A 9915-nucleotide genomic window follows, 5' to 3' on the forward strand; every position below is an offset into this window, starting at 1 on the left:
AATAAATTTCTTATATCGCGATATATCGCCGCGCGGGTATTCACCCCGCTATAGTTGCCGCTGCAACGCGCGCGTTCGCGCCGGTGTTCCCGTAATCTATTTTTAATATTCAATTCTTGTACCGGCGACTTTTTCTCTCTCTCTCTCTCTCTCTCTCTCTCTCTCTCTCTCTCGAAATACAACGCTAGGCGTTCTCGTGCGTTGAGCCGGTCCCAGCGGAGAGAGACGGCGATCCCGGCGATACTTTCCGCCTGTGTCTAATGAACATCCAATATACAGGGTGTTCAAAGCAAAGAGGTTGTAGACTTACAGGATAGGTAATATTTATTATACTTAAAACTCCTAGAAGATAAAGTCTGGTTATTTACTTCTCAAAATAGTGTATTTATATATGTGATGGAGATGACTCGTATTACAGTGAAGTGTGTTGCAAATATCAAGTAAAACATGTTTTAAGTTATTTCTTTCATTATGTTGTACCATAATATATTATATTAAGCTTTAGATTATAATAGATAAGCTTGATTATAATAAGCTTTGGTGACTGAGGTTCTTATTATCATAAACGCTGTAATAAAAGTTAGTATATAGTCCATAATAATTTATTAAACGCAAAATAAAAATGTTAAGTATGATATCCTTTTTCAAAAAAATAAAATCCGTAATTGAGTTGCTTTATAACTTCACAATACAGTAATAACACAATTGAATAAACTGTGATTGGTTCCATCATTTTGAGAAGCCTAAGCCAATAAAAAAGATCCGAAGAATGGCTATATAGACTCTATCTTTTAAAGACACTAGTCTCTAGAAGTTATTTTTAGGTTCCTATCGATCACGCACGGTGAATGAACGAAAGAGTTACTTACCACATTGTGACTTTGATGTTTGCAAAAGGTGCTTGTATGTCTTCTTTCAAGAATTTCTAGTCTCCTTCAAATTAGAGTTCCATTTTTAACAAATAATATTTATATTATCATCTTGTTTCGATACAGTATAGTCATTTGTGGTCAGTGAACGCACAGCGTTCAAGAGACGCGGTAGTTAGAATCCTCTTTAATTGGTCATAGTCATGAATGATCCAAGTAAGCATGATCTAACCCACGTGTGAAATATATTTCGAAAAAAATGAAGATGAAAATTTGGTAGACTATTTAAAAAGTGTAGACAGCGCTGAGATTTTTCGCAATTATTCAAGAAGGTAAATACGATCAAATTCCTTCTCTTTAAGAGCAACATTGAGCAAGTTTAACATTTTAAAAAATAGGTAAAAGAGACGTAATTAGTGAAAAATAGTGGTATAAGAAAAACTGTTTTCCAATTAATTTTAGGAGCCCACAAAAGGCTTGGACCTTTTTGTTTTATGTATAATGATGTAAGGACTATCCATTGGTAACAAAAACTCAAGAAATTTTGCAGGTTATATTATTCTTGCATAACTATAGCCAGTTGTGTATCGAGTTATTTTAATCGGGAAATGGCAGACTTGCATTTTATGTATGGTCTTGCGAATGGAAATACTCCAGCTGTACAACGTCTTTGTACGGAAAGGTATCCAAATCGAAAAATTCTGCGACATGAAGATATCGAGCGTGTGCATAAATAGATGGAGGACATATAGAACATCTAGAACATCTCTTTTGTAAACATCAAAGTAACAATAAAGTAGTAGTATAGTAAGATATTCGCGTCCGTTCATTATACGCGCGTAGTCAATGGAAGTACTAATAATTTGCGTTACCAAAACCTAAAAACATTTGTAACTCTGAAAGCGTTGATTTTTCAACCTACATTCGCCAAACATTTTCTACTCTATAATGTACATGTAATAAGTACTACCTGCCCTGTAAAAGTCTTGAATTTGAGCACCCTGTAGATCGCGAAACAGCCAGAGGGAGCAACGTACCCGAGAAAAGAGACGATTGCATAAGAGGTATACAAGATTCAACGACGAGCAGTGCGGTAGAATATCGATCGTCCAATTAGACGCGAGCGCGCGCGGGGATATCCTCGATACATCGCTCGATAATAGAGATATTTAAAATTAACAGGCGGGGTTTGCTCTTCGTGGAAATGAATTTTCGAAGAAGCCGGCCTTCTGGAATCCAACCCCTTTGCATGCACCATCATCCCCCTCCGACGTCCGCGCGGGAACGCGGTGGGGAGGGGGGCGGTGAGGGGCAATGAAGGGAGGGGGACGTTATCGATGAAACCGGTGTGTTTGTCTTCGTAACGCGTGCGTTAACGAGACACGCCGCGAAACTTGGATATTAAACATCGGGGATTATTTGATTAGAGTTTCGCGAATTACGCGAATCCGCTTGCCGCGACTCGCCCGCCGGTTCGCATCGCTTCCTTCCTCCCTCGCTCGCGCTTTATGCGCCTGTCTCTCTTTCTCCCTATCCATCTGCCAACGCCGCTCGCTTCTCTGTCTTTTCGGTGAACCGTGTGATCGGCGGCGGCGGCGGCGGCGGCAGCGGGGAGGGTGGGAGGCGAACGCATGGAAATGAACGTTATTAAATTGTTCTACCGTGACGCCGAATCCACCCGCAGGCATAAATTGACACCGACAATGTCGAGTTAGGCGCGTCGGGTTTCGGGGGGTGGGCCGTCAGAGATTGGTTCAGGTGAAACTAAATGCGCGCACTCGCCCCCCCAGCCCCCAACGTGCCCTCCTCCCTCCCTTGCTCCCTTTCCCACGGCTTTCGCCCGGCGATTCCGCGAGTACACGCGCACAATTCCGCGACGGGGGTTAAACTTGTGTTATTAATGGATTTGTTTGCGGTGCCCATCTCGGCGGTCAATATTTATTTATCGGGACCGGAGCTGTGTGCGCGACAGGTACGGTTACGTCGACGTTGGCGAGTGAACCAGCGCCAGCTGGAGGAGGAGGACGACGACGAAGAGGGACGATCACGGCGCGCGAGAGAGAAAGTGATAGAGAGGAAGAGAGGGGGGAGAAAGAAGAACGACGTGGGTCACCGTAAATAAATGACCGAGCGTATTTATTTGGTGAAAAAACAAATTTATACACCGACCGAAATGCGGATTCCACGCTTGACCTGAGGCTGAACCGGCGCGCTGTCAAAGAGAGACGTACACGGGCCCCTGTCTCGCTCTCTCGGGTTACCGGGATTCGTTCGCCCGGCGTTTCTTCGACCCCCGTTGGAGGGGCGGCGAACAATGCGCGCGGTTTTCCCCTCTTCGAGTAATACGCGACCCCGCGGCGTTGTTCGACTCCTGGGATCCCCCCCTCTCCAATCTTTTTATTCTTCTCTATTCTACCAAGAAAAAGGAAAACATCACGACGATATCAAAATGATGCCAAAGTGACGAGAAGATGACTAAAAGAGCGCTCACTTTTTAATTACGATTCGAGCGTTTCCTCGTCGTTTTTTGGCGTCATCGTGATTTTCTATATTCTATTCGGTTCTGTCCGGATCCTACTATCGTCGGCGCGAAATCCGCGGAATTACAAATCGTCCACCAGCATTAATCATTCGCGACCTCATCTTACATTCCTAACGGCCGCGCGGACGACCACGATCGAACGCGCTCCGCTCCGTTCCGTTCCGCTCTCTCTGCGAATTCACTCTCGCCGAAGCTCCCCCGAGTAATCGGGCAACAAGCGGCTTGGACAAATATTCCGCCACGGGGGCGGAATACAGTGTACACGACAGCCGGGCTGGGGATGAATATTTAACCAAGTCTGCGGCCATCTCTCTGTACACGGACGCTGCGGCTGCGACGGCCCTCCGTCTCGCGCGGCAGCTCGGACGGCACTCCGCAGCATCCGCGTGTGCAGCTACGACTGCAGAACAGCAACCCGCGCTCCCACTAGAGCGCACGTTCCTCTTAGCTGCCTCTCTCCGCCTCCACCGGCGCGCACCAACACACACCACCGAGAAGCATCGGCCTCCGCCGCTACTACTACTACCGCCGTCGCCGCCGCCGCCACCACCACTACCACCACCATCACCACTACCACCACCAGCAGCAGCAGCATCGCCACTACCACCACCACCACCACCGCTGCCGCCGATACCACTACCATTGCAACGACTGCTGCTGCCGCCGCCGTCGTCGTCGTTGTCGTCCTCGATGCCTCCACCACCGCCGGCAACATCCACCACCACCACCACCATCACCACCACTACCACCACCACCAGCCATGGTCGTCCAGCACCGGCGCCCAAGAGGCGAAGGGCCCCCAGGTTTCTGCGCTACGAGTCAGTTGGCCGACACGAGCCGCGCGTGCTGGGGCTCCTGGTGTTTATCCACTTTCTCTCTCTCTCTTTCTCTCTCGACGGCTAATCCGCAGACGCGAGCCCTCACGACACTCGCGACGTGGAAACGCGCGTCACGTGAAACGTGCGCGGAGGGTGACAGGCAACAGCCGAGGGTCCCTCTGTCGCGTCCTCTCGAGGGGGGGAACTTTGACTTTGACAGGCTGCGAGTTTCGCGCCGGTGCGCTCGCAGACAGTTTCCCGCTACCCTCGTGACGAAGAGAGTTCTGGTGCGCTGCTTGATCACTGGTTCGGGGAGGTCGGTCGCGTTCGGTCGAAGGGGTCGCTTTGTGATTCTTGTGGGATAGTTTTTGTTTCTTCAGGGGTAGTAATTAGGTCGAAGCTCGATACGCGACCACCTCCGATGGCGCTAGTTTAGAATGACGTTACGGCGCGCGGTGTAACGGACTTGCCGACGATGATAACGCCAGTGTCAGTGCAGTGGGGTTAAAGTGCCAGCCGGTTTATGGATAACCACGCACCGACGCTGATCGGACCCACGAGTAAGTGATATATATTCTTGCGTCGCTTACGTAATCCGCTGTGGCCGTGTCGCGAATTTTCCTTGCGCCGCACGTCCACCCAGGAAATGTCCCGATAGCGTATGCAAAATAGCACCTCTTACCTCTGAGACGCGCGCGCAGGTACGTGGCGCGAATATCTCTCGCGGGACCTTGCTGCACGCGAACGAATAGCAGGATAGAACACCCCAATTATTGGCATTCTCCTTAGTCACTCGAGAAGAATCTGACTTTTGCTCCGACCAATGTTGTAGTTAAACTTCTTGCCTGCGCTCAGAGATAAACATGGCAATGGCAATTATAAAGTGACAACTGCACGAGTTTTGTACGTAGAATTATAATATATATAGTTTAATAAAAACTGCTCGGTAGTTATTGCAACTAAAGTTTAAGTTACTTGTATATTTGTCACTTTATATTTACTTTTTTTGTGTCTTTTTCTCCGAGTATTTACTCTATGATTCCAAAAGAGGCTCATCTTTTGATGAACTTCGCGACTAAAACCGTGAAGAAATGCTGCTGGTCGCAAGAGAAACCAGTTCTCTCTAGAGTGTCAAGGACTAAGGGGATGTCAATAATTGAACGTCCTGCCCTGTTTGGGGAAAATGCGCGAAACAGAGCAAGGTGTAATCGTCAATCATCACGGGTCTCAACGTCGAGATTCGCCGACGATCAAGAGATAGATACATAAACAGGACATAGTCCCTTCAAGCGCAAAAACAACAATAGAGCTCGTGCTAAATACGTAGAAACTGCTGGAGGATAAGATACACTGCCTACGTCAGTGTGTTTCCACAGTAAATAGCGTGAGGTAAAGAAATGCTCAATTTCGATCTACTAAGCAGGATTGTTGGAAGGACACTTGCTTGACGATCGTTAAATCTTTGGAGCATCCTGATAAAAGTCCGGTTGAATGTTCTTGAAGAAGAGAGATAGAGAGAGGTTCAACAACGACGACGACAACGAAAATCAGAAGCGCTCCATAGCGTTATCATGATAATCCCCGTGGCGTGAACATTGCTCTCTCCGGGGATCGCGATGGCTGAGTCTTGCAAGTCGCTCGTGACACTCGAAACGATTAATCGGGGCGATTTATTATACGCTTTCTCGAGCGACTACGCGCGTATTACCGATTCATTCCGGTGGCTGCACATTTTCAAAAGCCGCTCCCGCTCATAGGGCCCCGGAGTCGAACGACGTTAACGTTTAACCCCTGCGCTCCCGCTGGGCCGCGCATCCGCACGGCCTGGCGGTCCTCCGGGAGCCTATTAAAAACTCGCGACCCCTCGTAAAGTCCCCGGCTGCGTTCTCCTCGGCCGCTACCAAAATACCGGTCGTTTACGATGCGCGATCGCTTTCCGATATCAACTACCGGATTTGCGCGAAACGACTATAATCTGCGAACCACGTGCAGCGACCGCCGTGCTCCGGCGAGCCTGATAGAGCGCGCGTGCGAGAGAGAGAGAGAGAGAGAGAGAGAGCGCACAGCAGCTCGCTGTATTACGGGTCTACGAAATGAATGAAGTCGTCGGAAAAATTACACGAGAGGCGTTAACCCTCGAGACAAGAGCCATTACTTGTTGCTTCCCATCCGAGGCTATGTTTATATTCCTCCTTTGTGCCGGCGGCGTGAAGCATCGCGCAAAAACGCGAGACACGCGAGGAAGCGCGCGCTGCCAGAAAGTCGCTCTCGGAGCTCCTGGAGGATCCATTTCGCCCTGTTCCCCCCCTTCCTTCCTCTCCCGCTCGGACGGATAAAGTAATACGCAATGTACGAAATGTACAGGTAGTAAGGAAGTAAAATACGCGGATCCCTACGTCGATAAACGGCTCCCGGGCGACCGGCGAGACCGAAGATCGCGCGGCGCGTAATCGTAAAGTATATCCCGCCGTATGCGGCGTCGAATAAAGATTTACAAGTACTCCGGGCCACGAGGGTGGAGGGCGCACTCGCTGGGATTACGTGTGTAGCGCGGAGCACGTTCTCCGGAGCGCGACTTAACGGCGACGGTAAGTTGGCGGCGATTTATATGTACGTATATGTACGTGGGTGTGTGTGCATGTGCGCCCGCATCTCTTAGCCGCTCTTTAAAATTGCAGTCGCGAGCCACCCCGAGCGGCGAGCACGCGAGAGATGCACACCGGGGGAGGTTTCTCGAAGATTACGGAGAGATTACGGGCCGAGCGGCGCGTAACTACACGCAAAAGAGTAACTTCGGGTGCTATCGGGTGAATCTCGGCAGCTCGCTCGCGGGCTTGGCTAAAAGGCTAAACGTTTTTCTGTCATCGCTAAGAGCCGGCTATTACGAATTCAATGCGTTCATCGCGAGGTGAGAAGTTGTCAAGTGACGTCCAAAGCGCACGCTGGCGCGCGATCAGCTAAGAGAGTGGCGGTCATTCTCTGGAGAGTCTCAGTCATTGCTTGGGGAGAAATTCCAAGTGAAAAGTAGAGCCTCACACAGAGTCTCTCGAATAACTTCTCGCTGCTATAGATTGAATTCAGTACTCGGAATCGTCAAATGTTTATTTTCATCGAAAATTAAAGAGTGAATTTGATGTAATCCACCCTTATAGGAATAATCCATTCCAAATTTGGATGATAAATTCAGGACGGTACTCATAGAGACGGATTTTACATTTAAGATCTTCCTAAGTTTATCTTCAGATGCCATGCGAATCGTCTCATTAGTTCCGGAGCATTTGAAAATAATCTCAAGGCGATTCTAAATATAAGGTCCAACTATATGAATACCGTCCTCAATCTTACGATTCTCAATTGCATTGCGAGCATATTTTCACACGTTTTGAGTGAGATTCATTCTGAGAAGTTCAGGTCCATATTAATAGTCGTTCCTCAAAACTCGTCTCACTTGAGTTCTTCAGATCTGAATTCAGAATTGGATCTCCGAGTACCTCAGTCGAATCATATGACACGCGTGACATTACATCTGTGATCGCAATTTTTATAAAAAATCCACGTCTAATTCTAAACTCAAGTCTAAGGTTCGTATTAATAGTTGTTACTTAAAACTCGTGAGACGCTTAGATTTGAATTTGGAGTTGAATATTTTATCGGATCACGATTGCAAATATAATGTCACGTGTATCACATAATTCACAACTAAAAAACTCAGATCTAACTTTGAGTTCCAATCTGAACACCTCAGTCAGTGCATTTATTATATTTATTTTGTATTATTGCGGCTAAAACTGAATGATTACTGAATGGGAACTACATAATTACTATCTAGTTCTTATAGCCATACAGATCTGGTTGCAATAATTATAAATTAACATACATAGTAATAGTAAACTCACAGTAACAGCAATTCATATAGTTGCCATCCGCTGTGCCATCACCATGTCTTTTTCTCTACGTGTGAGACAAGCTTGAAATAATGACTACTAATACGGGCCTAAGTATCTTGCATGAGACAAGTTTCGAGTAACGGCTATTGATACATGAATCTTGGAGAGTTCTTCAGTATCTTATCTCATACACATACTAAAACGTCATTTGTTGCTGACAGCCAATATCTCTCGCTGCAACACCGATGTTCAAACTAATGAGCTAATGAATCCAGTTTCGGCAGCAACCACATTAATTGTGGTCGCTGCCATTTTCGCTGGCATTTTAAAGAAGCATCTCAAGCTGCCACGACCGCATCTTAGCTCCTTCTGCTGATGTTTTTCTGCGTGTACCTCGTGAGGATTTGCGATAAAACACACACTATTACACACGTCGTTCTCGATCAGTAATTTTCACATATGGAGAATATTACAGTTTTTTTTTATATAAATTACTGAATAAATTATCCGACTCTCAGGTGCACAATCAAATTTAGGTGAAAAAGCCAAAAGAGCTCATTGGCCAATTAGAATGCATATAAATTCTTTTCAATTTTACTATATATATTTTTATATTAAGATAAAAAATAGTTAACGTTACTAAAATTAATTATTTTCGGCGTCAATTATATTTTTTATTATATCTAATGAGAAGAAGTAGTAGTAAAAACAGACATAAAAGATTATTATCATAGTAGTAGCACTTACTAAAATGAGGTCTTAATTATAAATTTCTCTTAACAATAAATCTTTCACTATGCGATTATAGTTACCAAACACTTTTTTCTTAACGCAATAGCGCAGGAATAGATTGTCCGTAAGAATTCTTTCGCCGAGGAGAACGCAGTAAATTTCGTCAGAGACACAGCGAATCTTCTAACAGCACATTTCAGTTCCCCTAAGGTGTAGACAGTACATATAAAATGAAAGTGTAGTCAATTACTGCAGCGAACGTCGATCTGTTTCTCGATTACAAAGTGCCATATTAATTTTCATCAGAAAATTCTCCCCGTGAGCAGGAGATCAATTGAATCACGAACGAAAATTGACGACGGGGATCGCGTATCATCGACGGAGAACGTCGGCGTTATCCCCCCGATAAATCGGCAACATCACGCTTCCGACTATTTACGGCGTTTATTGGCTACGAATCGTTAGTCGTGACACCCGCGACCTCACGATAGCCCCGTGAAAGAGATCGCGCCTTCGTGGCGCAGGACGGAAAACGCCCGCTCAGATCCGCACCGCCGCGCTGGTGCCGTTCACACACACACACACACACACACACACACACACACACACACACACACACACACACACACATGTATGCGCTAACATCGTTAAATTAATAATATCGCACTATCTCTTTAAACGGCGACGTGGGGAATATATTAATCATGACAGCGGCAGCGGATTAATAATTGCTACTTCGTTTCATTTCGTGAAACGTCACATCCGTTGAAATATTTTCAAGAGATAAAATGTTAATTAATTATATCGCGCTCTTGCGCGAATTCCACGATAATGCCTGAACACACACATACACACACACACACACACACACGTACACACATATATACGGAAAAATCCGCGCAGCTTCCGCAGTGTCGCAAAAATTCGTACGCGAAACTCGAAGACCGATCGATAAGCACGCGCGATATAGAGCGATCCGCAGCGACGTATGATCCCATCATTATAAATAACTCGATAAAGCGACACGAACGAGAGAGTAGGAGGAGGAGGAGAAGGAGGAGGAGGAG

The 9915-nt window shown here is 46.4% G+C and overlaps 1 protein-coding gene across 4 annotated transcripts in view; it reads left to right on the forward strand.

The window, feature by feature from the left end:
- The first annotated feature begins 4243 nt into the window (after positions 1 to 4243).
- Positions 4244 to 9915, forward strand: part of LOC116849627 (netrin receptor UNC5C-like) — a 92265-nt gene continuing 86593 nt past the window's right edge. For 3 of the 4 annotated variants that reach the window (XM_032826961.1, XM_032826965.1, XM_032826963.1), the window contains exon 1: positions 4244 to 4789. The gene's annotated coding sequence lies outside the window, so the exon portion shown is untranslated. Of the gene's footprint in view, positions 4790 to 6599; positions 6818 to 9915 lie in introns of those variants that run through there. The other variant, XM_032826962.1, reaches the window with a different exon arrangement.

This window comes from Odontomachus brunneus, unplaced genomic scaffold (genome assembly GCF_010583005.1).
Source record: "Odontomachus brunneus isolate Ranch 3 - 2012 unplaced genomic scaffold, Obru_v1 Obru_scaffold_121, whole genome shotgun sequence".
Classification (NCBI taxonomy): Eukaryota; Metazoa; Arthropoda; class Insecta; order Hymenoptera; family Formicidae; genus Odontomachus; species Odontomachus brunneus.